The 26,534-nt window shown below is 43.9% G+C and overlaps 1 long non-coding RNA gene across 1 annotated transcript in view; it reads right to left on the bottom strand.

Annotated features, from left to right (window-relative positions):
- The window catches only part of LOC120406744, a 47,676-nt gene that overhangs the window by 7,867 nt on the left and 13,275 nt on the right, over positions 1-26,534 (bottom strand). Inside the window, exon 2 of the long non-coding RNA XR_005599541.1 lies at positions 10,787-10,891. This is a non-coding gene — a long non-coding RNA (uncharacterized LOC120406744). The remainder of the gene's footprint in view (positions 1-10,786; positions 10,892-26,534) is intronic.

The following is a 26,534-nucleotide window of genomic DNA, read 5'->3' as shown; positions in this document are numbered from 1 at the left end:
CTTGAAGGTGTCAAGGGAGCCAGCAGACGCCGCCCAGAGGAACTCTGCCCGGATGCGTGAATGGACTGAGGAGTGGAAATAGGCCCCACAGTCACAAGAAACCCCGTCAGCCAACCTCCGCTCCCTGGCATTGTAGATGGCCATTTTGGCTAGAGCTAGGAGGAGGTTGACAAGGAGGTCCTGTGACTTTGTGGGGCCTCGAATGGGGAGTGTGTAGGTGAACAGGTGAGGGGGAAAGTGCAACCAAAAATGTAATAATATATCCAAGAGGAGCCAGAATAGGGTGCAACCTTGCGCACTCCAGGTATACGTGTGCCAGGGTCTCCCTCATGCTGCAAGAGGGGTAGGTGTCTAGGAGGGGAGGGGAGTGAACTGTGCCAAGTACATGCCCATGCTCACAGCTCTGTGAAGGGGCCTCCAGCTGATGTCCCCAGTGGGCCTCAGAACCAGGGTGGAATATAGGCTGGCCCCATGGGGTTCCTCACCCTCCAGAGGTGGCAGGAGGTCCTGCCATGTCAGGGCAGGATGTGAGGGTCAGGACATGAAGAGTGTATAGGAAAGTAGTGGGAGACAGATATATTAGCCCCAGGCTAAACAAATCTTGTTACCAGGCAGGGCCGGCTTTAGACCGATTTCCCCGATTCCCTGGAATTAGGCCCTGCGTCTAAGAGGGCCCTGCGCCTTAGGCGTCTTTTTAATTTTTTATTTTTTCTTACATACTCGGCAGCAGTCCGGGTCTTCGGTGGCACTTCAGCGGCGGGGGGTCCTTCACTCGCCCCGGATCTTCGGCGGCATTTTGGCGGCGGGGGTGTGTCCGGAATGAGTGAAGGACCCCTCATCACCAAATTGCCACCAAAGACCCGGACCACCACCGGTATTCAAATCGGGCCCCACGGTTCCTAAAGCCAGCCCTGTACCAGGGTAAGTAAATGGCAGTTTCCCCAGGTCAATTAAGACACCTGGGGCCAATTAAAATCCTTCCAGAAAGCAGTGAAGACAGCTAGGTTGATTGGGACACCTGAAGCCAATCAGGGGCTGGCTGAAACTAGTTAAAAGCCTCCCAGTTAATCAGGTGGGTGCACGTGTCAGGAGCTGTAGAAGGAAGCCATGCTGCTGGAAAAACTGGGCAGTACAAACCCTCTCAGGCACAAGGAAGGAGGCCCTGAAGTAACGGTGAAGTAGATGGTGAGGAAGTGAGGAGGGGGGCTGCTGCAGGGAAGTGGCCCAGGAAATTGTACCCATCCTGTTTCAAAATCAGCTACCGAGGGTTGCTGCTATTAGGGTCCCTAGGCTGGAACCCAGAGTAGAAGGTGGGCCTGGGTTCCCCCCTTTCCTCCTCCACTCTCTCCAATTCATCACAGAGACTGTGAAGCAACAGAGACTGTGTGAGGGAGGGTAGCTTCTTCCCACCTCCCTTGCTGGCTTATGATGAAAATGGCTCAGTAGGCTGTGACCCTGGCCCCTAAAGAGAGAAGGGCTGTGTGGAGGGTCACAGTGAGTCTCTGAGGTAATATAATCTGCCTGGAAGTGCGGGACCCACTGAGACAAGTTTGGAGCTTTGCCACTATATATATACATAGGCTTTTTACATAGAGATTGAGGTTTCTGTTATTTTTAAAGTTCTGTTCCTCCTAGTCATGACAAAAGTCACAGTAGCACCTCCGAGTTACGAACAGCTCAGGAACGGAGGTTGTTTGCATCTCTGAAATGTTTGTATCTCTGAACAAAACGTTATGGTTCTTTCAAAAGTTTACAACTGAACCTTGACTTAACACAGCTTTGAAACTTTACCATGCAGAAGAAAAATGCTGTTTTTAACCATCTTAATTTAATAAAACAAGCACAGAAACGGTTTCCTTACCATATCAAATCTTTCTTTAAACATCCCCTTTATGTTTTTTTAGTCATTTATGTTTAACACAGTACTGTGCTGTATTTGCTGCTTCTCCTGTCTCTGCGTGCTTCCAGTTCCAATGAGGTATGTGGTTGACCAGTCAGTTCATAACTATGGTGTTTGTAACATGGAGGTTCTACTGTATTTAAAGGTGGCATGTTATGTTTTACTACAGACTGAGCGCAAGAGTCTTCTTTCAGGGCTAGATGATCCTCAGCTGGTGTAAATAAACACAGTGACACTGACTTCAGTGGTGTTCCATCAGTTTACACCTGCTGAAGATCTGGCCCTGAGTAATGGGGACTCAGAGTAAAGGAAACAAGAAAGAGAAGGTAAAAAAGAATCATGTGACTTGCTCATGTGACTGTCTTGAGCTAACTCCCAGGAAGCGCCCCTGCAGACAAGCTAGAGAGCCCACTGTCCTCTCAAAGGTGCAGTAGCACCTTACATGTACATAGCTGTGTGTACCACCGTAAAGAGGAGCTTATTTTGGTGATGGGTTTGTGGCATGGACTCTCACATTTCAAACACCAAAGGCATATCACTGTCATAGGTCTTGCCCAGAGGTTTTTTTTTCTCACTCCCCTGGAAGGTTCTCTCGCTAGAGAACAGCCTTAATTCTTCAGGGAATGCTCCAGCCAGAGTCAGAGTCCCACAACAGGCTACAGTCAGAGCCCATTTCCCTCCACTGTTCAGCGGTGAGCACATGGGCTGCATCCTCTCCACCTCTGGTCCAGCCTGAGCATTCTGCTTTCAGGGAGCAAGGACCTCAACCCTGCCCCAGCACTTCCTTTCCAAGGCCCAGCCAGCCATCCCTCCCTCCAGGGCTGACAGTTCTATCTTAATCCCTTAGGATGGCTGCAGATATTCTTCCTCCCTGCCAAGGAAGCTTATTAACCCTTTCCTCCTCTAGGCTTTTGCCTAGTACAATAAATGCTTTCCTTCATGTTACTGATAAATTCCATTTCCTTATTTCAATAAAACTCTGGATGGTGCATCTCAAAGTGATTATTGCATTTCCATGGTTGTTAAAGTCACTCAACCTTGTGCCTTTTCTACCAGCACCCAAGGCATGCTACAATGACAAGGAGTGCACTGCCTGTAGAGCCTTGTTGCTGAGAAATACACCCGAGTCGAATTCTGAAGTGCTGGTTTTCAGAATCTAGCTCTTGCAGAATCATTAATGACTGGTTGTTGGAAGCACGTGTGTGGCTAAAGGACAGTTCAGCTAAAGCTGCTTGCATGCTGTCCTGTGTGATGGAGGGAAGGGTTTTCATAATCTGTTTGTAGTTGTCACTGCTGCTTTATAGGAAATCAAGAATCTCGGCATAGTTAGGTCAAATCCTGCTCAGTTACACCAATGTCAATCCAGCAATAGCTTCATTGACTTCAATAGCTATTCTGGATTTACACCAGGGCAGCTAAGAAGAAAATTTTAGCGCTATATTTTTCGATAATTCTGCTTAAAGATCATATTCTGTGCTGTGATTTGTCCTCATTCACTGATTTCAAGGGCAGGATCGTTGTTTCTTAAGGGCTCATCTGTTCCTGCTGCTTATTCCCCTACTTGAGGTCAATCTGCAAAATAGCAGTTGGTTGCTGTGGAAATAATTATGATGTCAAAAATACAGTATTATAACTTCAGTTATGGGAATAAGTAGCTGGAGCAGATGAACCCTTAAGAAATAAAGTTGGCCTTATAGTGTAAGTGTCCTAGAAAATAAGAGAGGGAATGAATGCAGAGAATGAAATAAGATCTGGAAGGCAGAATTGTTTTAAAATAAATGGGTTTTCCAAATTGTGCATGCAGCTCTTGTTTACTGCTATGCCTGACCCTTTTGCTTAATAGGAAGCCATTCCTCGAAGGCAGGAGTCCCTGATGTAATTCTTTAACTGTAATATTAAAACAACAAAGAGGAACTAAAATGCAAAAAAATGGCTAATAGATCATTTTCACTGAGCCTTGTAACTTCTCTCAATCGCCAGAGCAGAATGAATATGTTCAGCATGAAATCATATTCACTTTACTCAGATAAGTAGGATCTCTGAGTTGAATGTGGCTACACACCTGACAAGGCCAAGGATTTGGTCCTCCATCGCTTTATAATCTGTTAATAGCATGTCATTGTCAATAACTCATGAAAACTGCATCTCAGAATATTTTACAGTACATCTGGTGTGTAACTGGCCCCTGCATGTTATTAATCCTGAATTTGGAATTGTAATAATCATTAGGAACAGCCTTCTTAGCAATGAAATGTCCTGTTATTTATACAGGGAGCTATTGATTCAATGTGCAGCGCTGTAATGGCATTGAAATGCAAATCTTTATACAATAGTGACTATGTAACATTGTGTATTGGCTGTACACTGCAAAATACATTTCTCCCTCATTTTTGCCAGTCATATACACAACAGAATGTAGCTTCTCAACAAGCATTTATGTTACTTGCAAATAAGTCATGTTACTCTAACCGAGTGTTAAAACAGAGATAAATTCTTTAGCTCCTAACTCAGTAATTAATTCATTGATGTCTTCGCTAAGTTGTCAATTGCATGTGACATCATAAATCATGTGTTACCTGAAAGATTAATGGTCTTCCATTGCCCTAGGCATGCATGCTTTTTTTTCAGCTATCTTCTCACTACCAGTTAACTCAATTTCCTGCTAAAGTGATGCCCTGCTAAAGCAGGGTATGGATGAGTAAAGGGCATGACCAGTGTTTCCCAATCCCTCACTGATCCCAGCTGTGGTATCCATCTCTTCGACCCGCTGGTAGATGGTCCAAGTAAGAGCAGTCTTCATGCTGCTCTAATTTAGCTAGGGGAATGGCCCAGCCCAGAATCCTGGAGAAGGTTCTCAGCTGGTGTCAGATATCATAGATACATCGACTGCTGTGGATCTCTGACAGTTTACACCTGCTGAGAATCTGTCCTAGGGAGCTCAAAGGTGACAGAGGGTTCATCTACACAGCAGCTGGGAGGCGTCATTCCTAGCTTGGGTAGACATACACGCATTAGCTCTGCTTGAGCTAGCACCTAAAAATAGCAGCGTGACCACAGTGGCAGAGGCAGAAACTTGGGCTAGTTGTCCAAATACAACACTCCCCGGTCCCCTGAGTATGTACTCGGATGGCTAGCCTGAGCTGCTGCCTCTGCTGCCACAGCCACGCTTCTATTTTTAGGTGCTAGCTCAAGCAGAGCTTGTGTGTGTGTCATTTACCCAATAGGAATGACAGCTCTCAGCTGCTGGGTAGGCATGCCAAGTTTTGTATTTTGAACCTCACTAAGCACAGCAGCTGGAAGACCAATGCATTATGAAGTGTGTTTACCAAGGAATTCTGCTATCTGGTCAGGAATCACATAGGTGCCAAAAACATGCATGGCGCGATAAACTCGCTAATGGCAGATATAGATTGAACATCCAACAAGACTGTCTTGAGGACATAACTGGACATCAATCCAGGTGGTGCTCAATCTGCAAGGAGGCTATGTTCTTTGGGGATTTATCGTGATGAAGATGCAGAAGCACAGTTGTTGGTGCTCAAATAATAATCATCACCCCAGTGGTTTTCCTAGAGACCTAACTCTGAGCAAGGAAGCTTTCTGTTGAAATGTCCGCTCTTTTCCCCTGCTTTGTTTTGTAACTGTAAATAATTTATTATTATTGTGGTATTACCTCATCCTTCCTGGTAATGGTCTTTCAACACCAAACTGCCTTGTAACCTGACCATTGTCATTCAGGGGAATCTCTGTAAAGCTCACATTGCCATTATATAAAGTGACTTTAAAACTTTTCATCAATCAATATCTCCTGTTATAAAGTCAATTGGTTATTTCAGTATTATCTCCCCTGACTAGTGCGTGAAATGAATATTTTATGTGTGTCTGTGTATATGTGTATAATCATGGTATCTATACAAATAAATTATATCTATACCTATTTGTATTGCCCTCCCCAGGACCCCATTGTGCTAGGCACTGCACAAACACAGAACAAAAAGACAGTCCCTGCCCCTAAGAGCTTACACCTGAAGTCCACACACACATACGAAATATGGATTTAAAAGTTTTCTGTTTCTTTACTTAACTGTAAACCAGATGACAGAAAGGAAAATGGGAAATTGTCTCTCTCACAGAAATTCAGTGTGGCTGATGGTTTGAGATGTTTTTCAAGCATCCTTAAGACCAGGTGCCCTGAAGAGAACTCCCGGAAACTGCCTTTCTGTAGTTCTGCTCTCAAGGGTTGATGCCTAAGTCTTTTGTCATTGGTGTCATTAGGAGCAGGAGTAGGCCCTGCTGAGCCATGTGTATATATAACCATCATTGATACACAGAATCATTCTTATTAAAATCCAGCCAGAGGTGGCTTCCTCACATAATAGGGCCTGCTGCCCTCTCCTGCTTTAAGTCCCTTCTCCAGATGACCCACTCCCACTGCTATGCTGATAAACAATGAGCTAATCACAGTGAGGGAGAAGTGTGGCAGTTGGTGAGAGCTGGCAGTGGCTATTTATTTTTTTTATAATTAATACTGACTGTGTTTATTTCTCTCTCCCGCCATTCATCTGTTGCTTGTCTTGTAAAATGGTGCATCTGTGCAGAAGTACCTGACATATTGGGGGCACTCCTGCAATGCAATTAATTCATCATCATCATAATAGAAAAGAGTGGGACGTCAGCTAGAGCATTGTGAAGTTGAGATTGATTAATTAGTTCATTTGTGTGGTACAATAATGTGTGCAAGGTGAAAAATAAGCAGCAGGGACAGGTGAACTAAAAGAGAAGATAAACACGAGAGAGAGGACAGACTTATTGTTAAGGCACAGAATGGGGACTCAGGAGATGTAGGGTCAGTATATGGCTCTGCCACAGGTTTGCTGTGTTACCTTGAGCAAGTCACCAAAACTCTCTTGGTCAAATTGAAATTAATGTGAGTTTTACCATTGAGTTCAACGTCTCCAGCATTTCACCCACTCAGCTTCATATTCATGCCTGTAAAATGATAATAATGGTACTTCATTTCTTTGCCTGTGTTGTCCATTTAGATTGTAAACTGTTTCTTGCTAGGAAGTTTGCACGCAACTACCACTGAAAGCACCCATCTTGGATCTTGGCTGGGGCTGAGAGGGCTACTGCAATACAATAATAATAATCAAAGAATGTGTCCAACTAAATGGCCTTCACAGTCTTTAAAAAGTGATTTGTCTGTGGAAGCAGATTTGATTTATAATTAGAATGTTTTTCAAAATTTTCCTGAAGGCATCAGGTGATCTTCGCGCAAACACCCACACATTCTTTCGAAAGATCTGCTCCTCCGTATACTGTTAGCAATAAATCATGAAAGCTTCCAAATGTCAGAAATGGAAGCAGCTAGTGCCATGTGTGGTGCCCTCTATTGTTGATGTAAATTTTCAGAATGTCTCCTCTCTCTCCCCTGACTGATCTATAGTGCATGCTCACCATGAAGGTAAATGGAAATTAAAGGAACAGCTGGAAGCCAATCCGTCTCTTCTTTAATATTGTAGATAGATTTATTATCTTCCAACTTGTTCATTTGTCATTTTAATAAGTACCTGAAAAGTTAATTCATTAATAGAAGCAGCTTGAAAAATTTAGCTTCTTCATTTATTAGCCAGGCTGCAATTGTTATTCAGATAGCATTAAAGGGATTGATGAAGAAAGGGTAAATGGCTGAATGGTACAGTAAATGTTGTTGAACTCATTTTATCTGTGGGTTTTAAGGTAATTAATCTTGCATGGTTAATAACTAGCAATGCACTGATCAAGCTTAGTGATCTTTGGACACTTCAGCATAGGGCTATTTACTATTTATAAATGCAGAAGGGAAGTGCATGGTTGGCAGGAGGAGATGTGCTTCTTCTACCTGCTCACTGAAGCTGGTCAGAAAAAGGCAAGTATTTTGTGAAAAGCTTCAAAATAAATTAATAGTTTTCATTTTGTTCAGAATTTTCCATTACATTTTTTATGAAACATTGTGTTGAGTATGGGGGGGAAGGAATCTATCTCACTTTCTTACCCTAGGAAAAAGTGGGGGGAGGAGAAAAGTGAGACATTTCCCCCCCAGAAATTAAATTTTTCAACAAAAAAGTGAAATGTTTCACTTCCCAATTTTTCATTGGAAAAAGAAAAAAAAATTCACCCTGAAGAAGTTCCTGGTCGAAAGGCAGGAGCCTCTGAAAAGAAAACATTGTCGGAAAATTTGTGACCACCTGTACTGCTCATCATCTACCCACCAAGGAGGGGTAATAGAGGCAGAATAAGTAGCCCACCACTTCAACAGGGCCCAGCTTCCACAAGTGGAGCTGGATTTTCGGAAGAGCTCAGCTCCCATTTAGGCACTTAAATGAAGGGGCGGCCCTATGTGATGTGCAGAGCACCCACCCAATGGTTTCCTGCCTGGAACCAGATACTCACAGTCTCTGCATCCCCCAGGGGCTAAATCCATTTCTGGCTTCCTAAGTGCTGGTCCCTGCCCCCAGGCATGTGCCATAGCTCCTTGTGCTTTCGGCCCCTCCCCACATATGTAGGCCTTCTCAATAGTGCACACAAGCCTCAGGCCTTGTCTACACAAGTCTTTTTCTCTAGCAAATTTCCCACCATGGCTAGCTCTGGTTCAGTTCTATTGCTTACACCAGCATAGTTATTCCCCTTCCCATACAGGACTAAGCAATGCTGGGGAAAGCACTTTCATACCAATAGAACCACAGCCACACTAGAACTGTTGTACTGCTTCTATACCAGTGTAGTTAAAGCAGTAACACTTTTATGTATAAACTAGCCCTTAATCGCGCTGTAACTCAGTTTCCTCATCTGTAAAATGGGGATAATAATATTCACCTACAATTCCTTCCAAGTGTGTTTTGAGACCTGTCTAGTTAGGGCTAATCCTGTGAGGGGAAATGTGAAGGTGGTACCAATTATAGAAAAACTGAGAGAATCCAGGCTTAGGTGGTTTGGGCATGTGAAAAGAAGATCAGAAAAATATACAGGAAACAGGGTGCTAAATGTAGAAATGGAGGGCAAGAGAAGGATTGGAATACCCAAAGCTAGCTGGATGGGTGTTATACGAAAGGATTTGATTAGCTGTGTAATTCCGAGGAACTGCTTCAAGACAGACTGGAATGGAGAACAAGGATTAAGGCTAGAAGAAAAAGGTGTGTGTGTGTGTGTGTGTGTATGGTCCAGATCAAATTCTCCCTCCTCTGCCCTGGCTGACTAGTGAGGGCAAACTGTGTGCACCCCATGCCAATCAAACCAGACTCACACAGGTGTTCTGTCTCGTAAGTCAGCAGGAAGGGATCCCATCACCTTTTAAGGGGTCACTAATCGCTTTATGTGCAGCAGAAATAGAGACAGTTTATTTTGGCCCAGCATGGGTGAATACTCTCAATGTGCTACTCTCCCACCTCTGAACGATGTGACTGATCAGTGATGTGTGTAGCACATTTCTCCAGGTAAAACCACATAAATGCCATCACTAAGATAAAGAAAAAAAAAAGGTTTCAGTAAATGTTCTTTGTTGGTCCATAAAGCTTTAAGGGTGCAGTGTTGCCAACTGTCCTGATTTTATTCAGTGTTTTTCTTAAAGCACCGACTCCTGTAGTCATGTGATTAGGTGAGACTCTCAGCTTTCATTTTTAGAAAGGTTAAGTTTCTAGTCCCTGTGGTTATGGAGAAAAGCTGGAAAATCTGACCCTTAAAGGCTCAAAAACCAGAAGGCAAGTAAAAAGAACTCAACATTTAATGTTGCAGTCTTTAGAAGACGGCCCATAGTTTTTTATTTTTAAAACAAAATACATCTTTATAGCCTGGTGGTTAGGTCACTAAACTGCAGTGAGGGAGTCTCTAGTTCAACCCCCTGCTCTGTCTGATTCAAAGTGATTTCATTCTAGATTAATCAGCCCAATCACACAGAATATAAACTTTGGCCCTCCACAGGCCACTGCTCTAAGCACCAGGCTGTAGAGAATCTGTCTGTCTCTGATCAGGCAGGGAGCTGAAGACGGGTCTCCCAGTCTGGTGCTAACCACTGAACTATAAAGAGTCAGTCTCTCCTGTCATGCAAGAATGTTTGAAAGGACTAATTTTCATTCCAGAACAAAAACAGATTTGAAACCTCGATATGTTTCACAAAACAGAATTGTTTCCCCACTTATTAGTGCCACACCATTTGGGTAAAAGCTTACAAAGCCATAAAGCAATGTTAATTAGCATGAGCATAAAAACATTCATTTCAGATGACTGTATGCATCCGGAAAGACTCTCAGATCATTCTTTGGCAAGCTTCCCAAACTTCATAATCAAAGCTTGTAGTGTTCACTTGTCAGTTTCTTTCCACGTCAGCTGTTCCCTCAATGTAAGCTTTTGCATGATGTCACCTCCAAGAGACTGCCCTTGTGAACATCCCAAAGATCTCCCCTTGACACAGCCTCTTTGCTGTTAATTTGCTAGCTTGTTGACCACTTTTATCATTGCCGTCTTTAAGACAGCAGTCCATTTTATTCACTCACTTAGGTGGAGCTCCAAGATGCCATTATTGAAAGGCTGAGTTAGTTTTCCTCCCTGAGCTGTCAGCTGAGTGTGATGCTTGGGAGTATCGCCAAGTTCTTAGCATCTGCCTGTCTCTTGATAACCAAGAGACAAAGAGTGGTTGCTCATGTTTCATGTTGTGGTGGTGGTTTGGGTTATTACACACTAACAGCAAACAGCTGCATTGTTGTCTTGACAGCCTGGTCCTACAAATGGGCCACTGGAGCAGGATTCAAGAGATAGTTTCAGTTCTTGGCTTTATTACTAACTTGCAGTGTGACCTTCAGCAATTCATTTCACCTCCCTCTGCCCCTGTTCCTCATCCCGCCCTTTGCCTACCTTGTCTATTTTGATGTTGAGCTCTTTGGAGCAGGGAACATCTCTCGCTATGTTTGTAAAGCATCTAGCACAATGGGACTCTGATCTTGCTTGGGTCTTTGGGTGCTATTGGAATGCAAACAGAATAGGAATAACTCCATTTGTATACGGCAAAATCTTTAATCCATGTCTGTAGCATTATTATTTATTATCTGAATATTTACCATCTGCTCATCAGGTCTCTTGCTGTAACTCAGGATTAATTGCTGGTGGTATATACACTTTTGTATTTGCGCATGCCACCCTGGAGACAAATGTGAAGCTAATGGGATTCCAAGCAGGCATAAAGATTCATTAATAATGGAGTGGCAGTCTCTGCCTGCTGACTAAGGGTGCATATGAATTTCCATGACAAGCCCCATTTGGTCTCCTTGTAAAATCCAGCATAAAGGATCTTAGGCTTCCAAATTGGTAGCCTAGAACTAGGGCTAAATCTATAGATCTAGATTAATAGAATTTTCACAAGATTCGAAGTAAATCAGAGAAGTGCTCCCCTAATTATGGCAACTTAAAAACGGAGGTGTTCAGAGTTCAGAATATCTTCGAGTTTGCGTTATTTACTTTTTAGTAAAAGAACAGAAAGAAAGGGAGAGAAAAAAGAGCATTTACTGGACTGCCCTAGATGAGACCTGGTCCATGTTGCCAAGATTTAGTTGATTCAGTTCCAGTTGCAGGATGTATTGACTGGAATTTGGAATGTGGCTTCATGGCTCATTGTGCTGTCTTCAGATGCCTACCAAAACCCCAAGTTTCTAGCCCTTTTCCTTGGGGAGCTAGGCCCCTGAATGTACATTCATCTCTGGGGTAGAGTGCTTCCCTATACCTACTCATCTCTCCCTGATGCAGCATCCCCTTGGGGTCACTGGTATCCAACACAAGTTAGAATAGCCCTCAGGTTGCTCTAATTTAAGCTGGGGAGCCAGCCCGTTGCACAGCTGAATTTAGAACAAAGGAAACCGAGTGGTGGCTTAAAGTCTCCTTTGCACACCATCTTCTCTGTTGCACTACAGCCAAGGATTTGAGCCATGATATTAATCTGCTCAATATGTCTCTTCCAATAGAGTCAATATCTTGGTAGTTTGTTCCAAGGGAGATTAACCCCCTGGAACAATCTACCAAGGGGAGTGTTGCAATCTCCATTTCAGATAAAGGCTAGATGCCTTTCTGGAAGATCTGATTTAGCCAGACACAAGTTACTGGGTTCAGTGCAGGAATAACTGGGTGACGTTCTATGACCTGTCTGCTACAGATATCAGACTATGATCTAATGATCCTTTCTGGCCTTAATATCTAGGAACCCTACGAAAAAGCAGAAGATTGTTTCCAGTCTGCTGTAACAGGGAGACCTCTTTCTTCTAGGCTCAGTGCAGTATCAAGTTGGCCAGCAAGTGATATCAAGCATACAACTATTCTCCAGTGACCCTTTCTGAAGGAAAACAGCCTCGGAAAAATTATTAAAACTAATGAAGGTAAAACATCAACATTAAATTCCAGGGTTTCAGATACAGTTACCAGGTTGGAACTCTTTGTCTGCTGCATACAAATATCCTTGGGATATTTGTACTTGGCTCATGACCATTCCACAGAAACTTGCATCTGCTGGAAATTACATGAATAGAAATGGCCACTCAGCAGGTTACATTGGATCCTGAGCTGATTTTAATCACCAGACCTCTGTTGATTTCCAAGATTACGTTACTGATGATCTGGATACTTCTCCATATTGGGGTGTCCCCTGTGCAAGGAAGGCATTGTCCTATCTGCCTATGTATTAGCTAGTGACAAGCAAATCCTGAAGGGCCAGATTCTGCCACCCTTACTCACACTGAGCAGCAGTTTACTCTAAGAGTAGGCCCAATTTATTCAAATCTGCGGGACTGCTTGTACTAATCAACACAAGCAAAGGTGAAAACTGTTCCCCTTAATATATGTCTTACTAACCTACATATACTCTAAATAGTGTTAAATACATTAGAGTCTCTTTTACATATACAGTGTGCATGTGATTTGATTGACTATTTGACTATTTACACTCTAAGTCTAAACTCTGGGAGTTTTGCTTGAGTGAGAGCTGCCATATTCAGTCCATTTAGAAGAGAACGAGCTTAGATTTTTGTCCCCCAAAGTGGGTATGCTTGTGATTTTCTCTCTACGTAGGTGATTGCCCAGCTTTCTGTATGAGTATGTCTAAAGGTGTAATTTGCCAATCAGGTAGATGTGCATGTACTACATTGCTCAAGCTAGTTCTGTAACCATAGGGGATGGAACTGAACTCAGGTGGCTAGCCTGAACTATTACCCATGCTGCTGTGGCCACAGAAGCTATTTTTAGGCACTAGCTTGATCAAAGCTACTGCATGTACATGTCCCTGTGCTGCAAATGACATCTCCAGCTGTACTGTAGAGGTACCCTATGTTGGGGAGGGGGGAAATGATGTGCAGTATTTGCCCAGGTGTGAAGAATGGATGGATGGAGAGTTAACGTGAAGAAAAAAGCTTTGTCCGCAGTTGTGAAAATGGCAAGGTCCATGTTCATTCTTACCTCCTGCAAGATGCTATTCCATGTCCTGGGCTAGTTCCTGAGCTGGAGTCAATCAGCATAGTTCCGCTGAGGTCAGTTTATACCAGCTGAGGATCTGGCTCTCCCAGTGCAGCCCCTGTGACAGTTCTCTCTCCTGCACTCATGATCTTCCCACCACTGGTGGACAGTTCTGTGATTCTGGTGGAATGTAGCTAATGCTGGAGATCAGGATTGTGGAGGAATGGCAGATCTCAAGAAGCTGAGGTTCCAGGAACAAAGCATCCCGATGTGTAGACAGAATAGTAAATATGGCAAGCGACCAGCTTAACTTAACAGTGAAATTCTTCCTGATCTTAAACACACAAAAAAAGCTTACAAGAAGTGGACAAATGACCAGGGAGGAGTATAAAAATATTGCTCAGGCATGCTGGAGTGAAATCAGGAAGGCCAAATCACACTTGGAGTTGCAGCTAGCAAGAGATGTTAAGAGTAACAAGAAGAGTTTCTTCAGCTATGTTAGCAACAAGAAGAAAGTCAAGGAAAGTGTGGGCCCCTTACTGAATGAGGGAGGCAACCTAGTGACAGAGAATGCGGAAAAAGCTAGAATCATAGAATCATAGTTTTTTTTTTTTTTGCCTCTGTCTTCATGAACAAGGTCAGCTCCCAGACTGCTGCACTGGTCAGCACAGTAGGGGGAGAAGGTGACCAGCCCTCTGTGGAGAAAGAAGTGATTCAGGACTATTTAGAAAAGCTGGACGAGCACAAGTCCATGGGGCTGGATGCATTGCATCCGAGGGGGCTAAAGGAGTTGGCGGATGTGATTGCAGAACCATTGGCCATTAACTTTGAAAACTCATGGTGATCGGGGGAGGTCCCGGATGACTGGAAAAAGGCTAATGTAGTGCCCATCTTTAAAAAAGGGAAGAAGGAGGATCCGGGGAACTACAGGCCAGTCAGCCTCATCTCATTCCCTGGAAAAATCATGGAGCAGGTCCTCAAGGAATAAATTCTGAAGCACTTAGAGGAGAGGAAAGTGATCAGAACAGTCAGCATGGATTCACCAAGGGCAAGTCATGCCTGACTAACTTAATTGCCTTCTATGAGGAGATAACTGGCTCTGTGGATGAGGGGAAAGCAGTGGATGTGTTATTCCTTGACTTTAGCAAAGCTTTTGATACGGTCTCCCACAGTATTCTTGCTAGCAAGTTAAAGAAATATGGGCTGGATGTATGGACTATAAGATGGATAAAAAGCTGGCTAGATCGTCGGGCTCAACAGGTAGTGATCAATGGCTCCATGTCTAGTTGGCAGCCGATATCAAGCGGAGTGCCCCAAGGGTCGGTCCTGGGGCCGGTTTTGTTCAATATCTTCATTAATGATCTGGAGGATGGCGTGGACTGCACCCTCAGCAAGTTTTCTGATGACACTAAACTGGGAGGAGTAGTAGATACGCTGGAGGGTTGGGATTAGGATACAGAGGGATCTAGGCAAATTAAAGGATTGGGCCAAAAGAAATCTGAGGTTCAACAAGGACAAATGCGGAGTCCTGCACTTAGGAGGGAAGACTCCCACATACTGCTACAGACTAGGGATCGAATGGCTAGGCATCAGTTCTGCAGAAAAGGACCTAGGGGTTACAGTGGACGAGAAGCTGGATATGAGTCAACAGTGTGCCCTTGTTGCCAAGAAGGCTAACGGCATTTTGGGCTGTATAAGTAGGGGCATTGCCAGCAGATCGAGGGATGTGATCATTCCCCTCTATTCGACATTGGTGAGGCCTCATCTGGAGACTGTGACCAGTTTTTGTTCCCACAAGAAAGATGTGGAAAAATTGGAAAGAGTCCAGCAGAGGGCAACAAAAATGATTAGGGTGCTGGAGCACATGACTTATGAGGAGAGGCTGTGGGAACTGGGATTATTTAGTCTGCCAAAGTGAAGAGTGAGGGGGGATTTGATAGCTGCTTTCAACTATCTGAAAAAGGGTTCCAAAGAGTATGGATCTAGACTGTTCTCAGTGGTACCTGGTGACAGATCAAGGAGCAATGGTCTCAAGTTGCAGTGGGGGAGGGTTAGGTTGGATATTAGGAAAACTGTTTCACTAGGAGGGTGGTGAAGCACTGGAATGGGTTACCTAGGGAGGTGGTGGAATCTCCTTCCTTGGAGGTTTTTAAGGTCAGGCTTGATAAAGCCCTGGCTGGGATGATTTAGTTGGGAATTGGTCCTGCTTTGAGCAGGGGGTTGGACTAGATGACCTCCTGAGGTCCCTTCCAGCCCTGATATTCTATGATTCCATGATTCTAAACTGGATGCAGTCCCATGAAGGGTTTGGAATACCAGGATAGAGACATTGTGCTGGATTCTGTGATCCATGAGGAGCCAGTGCAGGGAGTTTAGCGCCAAGGGGATGTTCAGACTATTGCTGGGCAGGCAAGATTCTGTGTTTTATATCAGCTAGAGCCTTCTCAGGTTTGGTGGGTATATTCCTTAGGAGAATGAGCTACAATGATCAAGTCTGGAGGTCCTGAATGCAGGGATCACTGTGGCCAGGCCTGTATCAGTTAGGATGGGGCACCATCTTCTGGCCAGTAGCAGACAGAAGCAGATAGTTTTGCCTTCTATGGCTATTTGAGCACCAAGAGCAAAGAGATGTTCAAAAAGACCCCCACACTGCAGATCAACTTACCCTTGGTGGATGCCCTTGGTTGTGGGGAATGTTATAGAGGGGCAATTTTTCAGAGTATTTTTTTCTTACCAGCATCACTTCAATCTTACCGGGGTTCAGCTTCAGCCAACAGCTCTCCAACCAGATGCTGATTTCAGCAAGGCACTGAGAAAGCAGGGATATTGTGCTGGTTACCTTTGCTGTAAAGGACATGTAGATCTGGGTGTCATGTGTGTCCTGATGGCACTTTAGCCCAAGCTGTCTCGCCAGCTTCCCCAGTGGCTTTGTATAGGCTTTATATAATATGCAAATGAAGGCTGTGCAAGTGGAGGAACAGTTGCCCATACTGGTTCTCCAAGTTTGGTTTGAGATCACGAGCAGGAAATGGTGATCCAAGAGATTGCCTGGGCAAAATGAGGAAATACTGGAAGTGTTGCAATATTGCAAAGTACTGTAGTATCATGTTTTTGTCTGACCAGAACAGAAACTCCAAATCTTTGGAGGCTCTCACCATCAGTTTTGCTCCAAAGCAGAAGATGGTGGTTGCTCAGTGCAGACATTATTCTGCAGTCTTAGGCCCCTAATCACCCACTGACTTCAACAGGAGTTGTGGGCACTCATCTCCTCGCGAGAAATTAGGTAACTTATTTAGGTGCCTTACTTTAAGCAACCAGATTTGGAAATGTTAGCCTGAATGACTTGCCCAATACTCAATGATATAACCCTGGTCTCCTCACCCCTAGACCTCTGCTGTAGGCACAAAAACATCCTTCCTGTATCCTCTAGACCATCTTTAAACTGACCTTAGTCTGTGGATAGAGGGTGACTCTATGTAATTGTATAAATACAGAGCAGAATGTGATGAAACACGAGGAAGGAGAAAACATTTCTACTGCGCCTAACTGAATTAATGGACATGGATGAATTAAACTAATTATCGTTCAAATGTTTCTCACAGTAGAAATAATACAATGCAATGTAAATAAAATAGAAAAAGGGTCATTATGAAACAGGAAATGGCACATAATCCATTGTTTCTGAATTGCTTTTTTTAAAGTCAAAACACTAAGTGCTAGAGAGGAACAGAAGAAAGAATAATGGGCATTTTATCAGCCACTCCTTCCATTGACTGCTAGCTCGAAGTAGGTGCAATGGTGGGCGATATACATGTAATTAGTTACCTTGTGCAAAGTGTAATTTTAGTAGTTACCACCTCCAGGAGAATTGACTGTAACTCTAATTTATCCCATAAGAAGTTTGCAACACAGTTTTTTTTTTAATTGAAGCTAATTAGGTTTTGACTTAGAGATAAAAATCTAGCTGATAGTAAAAAGAAAAAATTAGATCCTTTAAAACTGCCAGATTTTAAAAATATCCATTTTATAGACCTTTTTTCTGATCTCCCAAACAAATTTTGATGCAGAAGAGGTTAAATATTTTCCCCTAGCGTCCTTCACTTTACTCTCATTTGTAAGTTAATGTTCTGTTCTGTTTGGTTTCACTTGTATATTATATGTTGAAAGTCCATTTACTCATTGCCCTGTAGAACCCACAGCAAAACATAATTGATTCCCAGAGGTGACTGATGTAATCGTTTATCATCTTGTATAAGGTCTGAAAAGGAAGCAGTAAGAAAAAAGCCCCAGGGAACACATGACCTGTGCTATGACATTGTCTGTATGCTCACACTGATCTGGGACTTCTTTTTTGGAAGCAAGACATGAATCACTTGACAAATCCACTGACAGAGAAACTTTCCATACATAGGTGGATCAGTTTTTCAGACCAGTTATAGTCTGCATGAATAATCAGTGTTTTTCTAGATTCGATGTTGATTCATTTTTCTCAAGGGAATGTAGGACTTCTGCAATCTGTTAGTTTGATGTGTGAATTTATTGCTAAATGAATTAGTTCATTGCCAGGATATAAGATACAAGTAGCTGAAAGCCCATGCTCCCACACAGGTATAACTCATAAAGGCCTGTCTGTAAAAAGACCAAAAATGGCTGAAAACTTACAAATTGGATGGTAACAAACAGCGAATCACAATAGTGATTAAACCTGGTGATATTCTGAACAAAAAGAGCTCTCGGACATACTTGTATCTGTTTCTGTCACTGTACACTGACTCAACAGACTTTCTATGCTTCAGAGTGATGGGGGCTGTTATGTGTGCTTGTGGTGGATGTGTTGATTTGTGTGGGTTGTGTTGTGCTGGGAGAATTATATGAATTTGTGAGGGTGGCAAATATGGGTGTGTGCTGCGATAAGGGCCTATGTTTGTTTGGGGTTATGTAACCCTTCTGCCTGTCTGAGTTGGCATCAACAAGGCCCGGGTTCAGTATCTAGGGGTTCTGTTTCGATAACACAATGCAAAACCAGCTCAAGCCCCCACGCAATGACCTGGGACAATTACATACCACCCCCCAGGCGCCTCTAAGAGGCAATGCTTCCCCTCTCACAAGCATGGAGTCTGAGTGTAGCAAAATCCTTTTAATAAAGGAGGGAAACAATGTGTCATTATGTTGGGGAAACCCCAGAAACAGGATTCATGACACAAACCATGAGCAAAAACCCATCCCCAAGTTAGTTTGGCAGTGTCCTTTTCTCCTCAAGGTCTTAAGTCCAACCACCCAAAAGGTCACCCCAAAATCCCAGCAGCCTGTAACTAGACCCTTAATATAATCAAAATTAGCTCTGCTATTCAACAGGTTGGTTGGAGCCCTCAAGAAGGGGGGGGGGCGCATGCCATCAGGAACAAATACCTGTCCCCAGCCTCTCTCTATCTCAGTTCACTGGGTGTTGGAACCCATGTCCCTTGTCTAGCAAGTGCTACTCAGTTGATGGCGAGACCCTCTGTTATAAAACAGTGTCATTGTCCTTCGTTCACATAATCAGGGTAACAACACTTTATTCTTCCTGCCCCAATAACAGAGAAACTGGGGATCCCACAGCTTTCAAAGTGACCATTTTGGGCTGCTGTGGGCTCATGCTAGGCAGGGTGGGTGTGCCTATGCAAACCAGATCAGCCCATGAAGTTCTTTTCCACACTCACCACAATTCACCACCAGATGTCAGGGTAGAGCTCATCCTGACTCTGCTTACAGTTATGTTGCTAGTTGTGGTGTTGTGGGAGTGGCTTTGAAAAACTATGGCTTTGGGACAAGTAATCCACCATATGGGTAGTCTCCCTCGTATAACCAATGAAATTATTTTATGCAAATTAGCTGTAGAGTACGGTTGTTGGTTGAGTTGAGTCACTTCTGATATCACAATGGTCTAGGGCTCTTGGCATGGCATAGATAATTTTTTTTTTGCCATTGCATGGGTGTAATTCATGAAGTCAAAATGGATAAGAACTTAAAAATTGCATTGGTACCTGTAGTGGTCCCTCACTCTCAAGTGGGGAGGATCCCACTGGCTGGGGCAAAAAACAGTTAATAGTCTGGAGCTTGGGTGAGGCAGAGCAGCAAGCAGACTTTAGCCCAGAGTCTCCAGGCCTGGGTTAACAGCAATCAACAGTCTGGGCTCTGGCCCTTTGGGCGGGGCAGAGCAATACGTAATCTCTATCCCTGAGCCTCCTGGCTACGGTAGACAGCAATCAAGGCACAGGCCTTCTGAACTAAGAAGTGCCCAGATGTGGAGTAGCGGCAAAGGGGGTAGGGGGTCCTAGACCCACCTTACTCCACCGGGGCTTAGCCCAAGGTCCTACTAGTGGTGAGAACCAAAATACGCTGCCTCACTTCCCAGCATCACAATTTGACCAAAGACTAGTTCCACTGTGCTACTTCCTATCCCACTTAGTTGGCATTGCTCCATCAATCTGAGGTTCCGTCTCACCGCCTCGCAGTTGGGCAGTGACCACTTCAAATATTTGTCCTCTGTGTCTTCAGGCTGTAGGGTGCTGGTCTCCCCCAGAAGGCTCCACTCCCTAGAAGAGATGTCCATTTCTTTCCCTGATGCATCCATAACTGTGCTGCAGGTCCCTCCCTTTATACTTTCTGCCCTGCCCTGGTACTTCTGGTGAGGGTAATGGGCCAGGTTTGGCTCTGCCCAGCAGATGGAGGGTAGTGCTCCCTCGCTCTTGAGTCTAGAGGGATACCACTCTGTCTGTAGTGGGGCAGTGAGATGACGGAACCTGGTAGTGTTCTGAACAAAAAGAACTCTTAGCCATGCTTGAACCTCTTTCTGACACTTTACACCAACTCAGTAGGCACTGGAGGCTTCAGAGTGACAATCTGTCAGGGCTCACAGGCCTCAAACCCAGGCCCACAGGTAGTGTTCAGGCCACAACTGCCACCCAGCAGCCCACCTGAGCAACCAATTAAGAGAATTAGTGAAGTGCTATCTTGCAGAGGGCCCTGCCCCTGAAGCTCCTGAGTTGGGGAAACATCCAGCAGCCCCAATTGGCTGAGGAGCTCTATTTAAACCAGGAAGTGGCACAGGAAGGTGTCTGAGCAACAAAGGAATCCCTATGGACCCCTCCCACTTGCCTGCTACCTGAACCCTGCATTCCTATCTACTCCTGTCCTCTTTATCCTAAACCCCTGTCTGTTCCCAATTCCTGATTTCCTATCACAATCCAAGTCCCTGCTCCTATGCCACGCACCTGGTGCTGGCTCCAGCTTTGACCCCTTGCTTAGCACCTGACTTTATCCCTAGCTCTGATCTTGGCTTAGCACTGGACTCTAAACATTTGGCCTAACCACCCACGCCCAGGTCATTGCATAATCCTGGAATCTTATTATATAGTTAGACCCAACCTGCCAATGCTTCTGGACCTCCTTAACTTTACGCATATGCAGAGTGTAAAACTAAACCTGTGGCTGAGTGTTTGCAGGAGTGAAGCCTGTCTTTCACATACAAAGGATAGGCTTTGCAGGTTCAAGTACAGCCGTGTTAATTTTTTCCAGCAAATAGTAAATTTCTTGAAAAATGCATTTCTAAAGTACCAAAACAATCTGCAAATTTGGATCAAATTTGGCAAGTAGTTTCAGCTAAAAAAAAAGGAGTAAATAACTCAAAAAGCAGTTCACTTTCACTATTTAAAAATGAAATGTTTTGACTTATTTCACAATTTAGTTCATTTTTTTTAAAGAAGGTTAAAAAACCTGAAAACTAACTGAAAAAAAAATTCAAATAAAAAACAGCCCAAAACCTAAACTAAATAAAAAAACAAACAAAAATGTTGTTTCTTTTTTTAAAATTTCATTTCAGGTGTTTTTCTACCCAAAATAAAATTTATTTTGATGAGAAAAAAAATCAGTTTTGGGTTTGAAATGAACTGTTTTTTAACTTTTAAAAAAAAATGTTGGTTCGCCTCTAACCTGAAAAAAAAATCAGTTATTTGCACAGCTTTAGTTTTAAGTCCCAGTTTAACATGATTCCACTGAAGTAATATTAGCTTCTTAGTGACCTAAGAACATTAGGTCACTTATCACATAAGATTCAAAAACAGCAATATTCCCAGTGCTAAGTTAATTGGTGATCAGGGCATTGTAGATTTGATTTTTCCCTTGGAATTTCACATGCAATGAGCCATGCTTTAAGAAGCAATTAGAGAACTCCCTAATGTCACTCTCTAGGTTCTAGGCAGCCAGGCCTGGTGGTTGGAGCAGTGGTCGAAGCCAGATGTAGGGTCAGGACCAGGCCAAGGGCAGTGCTGAAACAGGGTCAGACAGCATGGACAAGCCAAATCAGGATTTTAGATGGAACCTGAAGGTTGAAGCTAGGTTGAGTCCTGGGGATCAGGAGGCAGGTGCAGGAATAGGGCCAGAGCGGGGTCAGGATCAGACACTGACAAGGCTGAAGTGGACTGGAACAAGACCAGGAACTGGATCAAGGGCACAGCTCTGATGGGGGCAGTGAAATACCTGGGTTTGCAATCATCTGACCCAGGCCCTCTCCGGGACAGGCTGCTGCAGCATGCCTGAGCGATGAGTCACTGCAGACTCCCTTGGAAGGGTGAGTCATGGCAGCTGAATGGACAGCCCTAGTCTGGCTGCAGGTTTGCCTCACACCTAACCAGGAAGTTCCTATGTTTATGATGCTCCCTGCTGCAACACATCTTGCTCCTCTCTGGAACTGTGGAGGACCAGGAACTCTGTAACCATGCCACATCTCCCTTTCTTTGTAATAAAAGGTTACAACTTAAATTGTATATAAATGTATATACAGCAAGCAATTCAACGTAAACTTCAAATTCCTTAAAACTGCATACACTGCTATGTCCCCTTATCAATTGCATTTAAATAGCTCTGAGTGGTATTCTAAAGATCAAGTCTTTGTGAGGTCTGATCAGTCTTCCATACTGTGTTCTCACTCTGAGTTTCATGTGAAGTTCCCTGTGGAGGGTCTCTCTTCTGACAGAGTACCCGTAAGTCCCAGATCCTCTCTTCATTGGGTTGGGAAATACTGAAGATGAACCCAGTTCCTCGAGATAAGTCCTTTTAGAGTCTCCACTAGGTAGGAGCTTGCAGGGAGCTTTGTTCCCTGGATTCAGTTCAGTGTTTGGCACAGAAAAATGGAACTACCTGAAGTCTTGTTGTTGCTGAATTTTTATTTCAGCAGCCCATTTTTTAAATTCTTTCAGGTCCAGCCACTTATGTTTAATCTGTATTGGTGCCACAGGTAAAGGCTTCCTTAGTCATCTTCCCATCAGAAATTCTGCTGAAGATAGTCCAGACACAAGTGATGTTGACCAATATGCCCGGAGTGCTTTCTGTGGATCCACCGATTTTTTTGCAAAACTCTTTTTAAAGTCTGCACTGCTCTTCCCACCTTCCCATTACTCTGGAGATAATGTGGACTCCTCGTACTGTGTTCCAAGTCAAATGCCTGTGTAAATGCTAGGGAGGTTTCAGCGGTAAGTTGAGGCCCATGATCAGCTATGAGGAATTAAGGAACTCCATGCTTGCAAATATCGACTTTAGTTTCTGAATGACTTGTGCCAATGACATCTGTGTAAGTATAGCCAAGTCAATATATCTGGAGAAGTAATCAACTACAGCAATGCATGTGTGTCCTTTCCAGAAGCAGGCCATCAGCCATGGGAAGGTCATTTTGGTTCTGCAGTATGGTGGTAGGTCTTTTTGAAGTTGACTCCTTATTTAAAGAGAGGGATTCATGAACTTTTGACACCATGTAGTGTGAGGACATAAACAATGACAACCATGCTTTAAGACACAACTAGAGAACTCCCTAGCCAGGAAATTCCCTCATTTGTTAAGATTCCCACTACATCACATCCTGGTCCTCTCTAGTAACAGTGGAATACCAGCAACTCTATAACCACTCTGCAATAGTGCTTTTATTTACACTCACATACTCCCCTTAAAGTAGTTAAGATTACTTGCTCTATTGATAGCCAATAAAAGGAAAACAACTGAAATGAGAAAACAACAAAGAATCCTGTGGCACCTTATAGACTAACAGACGTTTTGCAGCATGAGCTTTCGTGGGTGAATACCCACTTCTTCGGATGCAAGAAGTGTTCACCCACGAAAGCTCGTATTCACCCACGAAAGCTCATGCTGCAAAACGTCTGTTAGTCTATAAGGTGCCACAGGACTCTTTGTTGCTTTTACAGATCCAGACTAACACGGCTACCCCTCTGAGAAATGAGAAAAGACTTTCTTAAACAATTGTCACATAGGTCTCATTTTCTCTCTCTCTTGCTGATGTGAAACCTGTTGGTAAGATTTCCATTAAGCTGCTAAGAGAACCCTGTGGTCTTGGATTTGTTCTGGAGTCTGAGTCAGAAAGCATAGAGGGTTGTGGTTTAATGATCCAGTTGTTTGTTTATTCTGCCTACAATAGTGATGGACTTGTTCACAATTTCCTAACCTGTGTGCAAAATGAACATTTTGCAATGTGAAAGAAAAAGGGATGCAATACATAAGCAGGGTCTTTCCCATGTTTGGATGGTATAGAAGATAACTGTATTGTGTTTGGTTTATTTGCGTCCTTAGAGATCAATGCTTATTTCAGTTTCATAAGTGGGCTGGCTGTTGGCTTCTTTGTATTGTCAGATCGCCTTATAGATATGTACTAAAACATCCATCGCTTGTGCATACTGTTACAATCTCAAAACAGTTATTCTTATGACCGTCTGTCTTCAGCTTACCATACGTTTTCAAAGAATTCTCCTTGTGACATTAAACTTTCCATGCTTGGTCTAAGACCAAAGGTGATTTTAAAAAAAGAGAGAGAGAAGGAATTGCTTTGCTTCATTTTTAGTTATCAGACCATGGGGAAAGACACAATATTTCCTGTTCTGGTCACCCATTTTATTATATGCACAGAAAAGACTAAAAGAACCCTAAGGGTGAGATTTTAGCCCTATTGAAGTCAATGGCAAAGCTCCCATTGACTTCAGTAGGACTAGGATTTTATCCTAAAGTTGGATTCAGAGCCTGATCCTGTTTGGGGCTCAGCTTCTTTTGTTCCCACTGAACTTAGTCAGAGCTGAGTGTGTTCTGCACCTCAGAGGATCATGCTCAGAGTATAAACAACAAGGAGTCCTTGTGGTACCTTAGAGACTAACAAAGCTAATGCCCAAATAAATGTTAGTCTCTAAGGTGCCCCAAGGACTCCTCATTGTTTTTGCTGATACAGACTAACATGGCTACCCCTCTGAAACCTGCTCAGAGTATGAAATTTGTCCCCACTGAAAATGCGACTTGGCACATACGAGGTAAAAAATGTGTCTGAAGTCTAGAGGTGCTCACTTCTCCAGTCCAATTGAGCGCTCACTCATCCCCATGCAATCCCACTGAGCAAGATTTAGATGAGGTGTAAAAGGGTGTCACACCATTGAAGTCAATGGAGTTACAGCCATCCGAATTTAGCCTGTAGTGCATAAGTGTCAGTCACCAGGACGTGGGCGGATGCGCCTAAGAAGAGCAGGAGTCAGAAATCAGGAATCGGTGCCCAGGGTCGGGACTGGGTTATCTGGAGTGAGGCAAGGCCGGAGCAGTGCTGGATCCTAGGCCGGAACAGGGCTGGGAACAAGCAGGCACAGGAGCTATCACAGCAGTGTGCAAATGCTTGGAGCAGCTGCTGGGCTTAAGACCCCGTCTGCTGACTCTTCCAGCCAGCCAGCCAGTCTGGGCAACCGGGTGATTCTGCTGCAAGCCGGCGGTGATTCAACTGCAAATCCTGTGTTGCTCACTAGGGGGGTGCCGCTAGCTGGTCCCAGGCTCAGTTGCTAACTCGAATTCTGGACAATACGTGTGCACTTCACAAATGGCAGGAGATAAAACAGGCCATTTGAGCTTTAGGTGCAGTTTCATTAGATCTGAGGGTATGTCTACACTATGAAATTAGATTGATTTTATAGAAGTTGATTTTTAGAAATTGATTTTATACAGTTGATTGCGTATGTCCACACTAAGCGCAGTAGGTCGGCGGAGTGCATCCTCACTACCACGGCTAGCATCAACTTACAGAGCAGTGCACTGTGGGTAGCTATCCCACAGTTCCCACAGTCTCCGCCACCCATTGGAAATCTGGGTTAAGCTCCCAATGCCTGATGGGGCAAAAACATTGTCACCGGTGGTTTGGGGTACATGTCGTCAGTCGCCTCTCTCTCTCTCTCCCTCCCTGAAAGCAATGGCAGACAATCGTTTTGCACTAGACACTAGGGTGATTAGAAGAGCACAGCTAGGCGCACTGCGCATCAGACAGGCTTTGAAAACCAGTTTCATGACTGGCCAGGCTTCGGTGTGACCGTTGTGTGTGTTTCTCCTTGATGCAAACCCGCCCCCTTTGTTGATTTTAATTCCCTGTAAGCCAACCACCCTCCCCCTTTTGAAATAAAGTAACTATTGTTTTGAAACCATGCATTATTTCTTTATTAATTTTTTAAAAATGAGATAACAGACAAGAGAGCCTGGTTGGGGTGGGGGAGGAGGAAAGGACAAGGCCACATTGCTTATTGTAGTCACACTAGCAATCAAACTATTTGAATGACAGCCTTCTGTTGCTTAGGCCATCCTCTGGAGTGGAGAGGCTGAGTGCTCAGAGCGTCCCCCGCACGCGTTTTTGGGCGTCTGGGTGAGGAGGCTGTGGAACCTGGGGAGGAGGGTAAGTGGTTATAGAGTGGATGCAGCGGGGGTCTGTGCTCTTGTTGGCTTTCCTGCAGCTCCAACAGATGCTTCATCATGTCCATTTGCTCCTCCATTAGCCTCAGCATCGCGTCCTGCCTCCACTCTTCGCGCTCACTTAATTCTTTCCTGGCCTCTACCACTGAATGCCTCCATGCATTACGCTGTTCCCTATCAGTGCGGGAGGACTGCATAATCTCGGAAAACATGTCATGGCGAGTGCGTTTTTTTTCACCTTCTAATCTGCAATAACCTCAGGGATGGAGATGATACGGGAGAGTGTAGAAACATTCTCGTGAGAGACTTCAATCACCCTGATATCTAAAAAAAATATATATATATATATATATATATATATATATATATATATATATATATATATATATATATATATATATATATCTGCTGGGAGAGCAATACA

Source organism: Mauremys reevesii, linkage group 5, assembly GCF_016161935.1.
Source record: "Mauremys reevesii isolate NIE-2019 linkage group 5, ASM1616193v1, whole genome shotgun sequence".
NCBI classification, from domain to species: Eukaryota; Metazoa; Chordata; order Testudines; family Geoemydidae; genus Mauremys; species Mauremys reevesii.
This window is presented reverse-complemented; position numbering and strand designations above follow the sequence as displayed.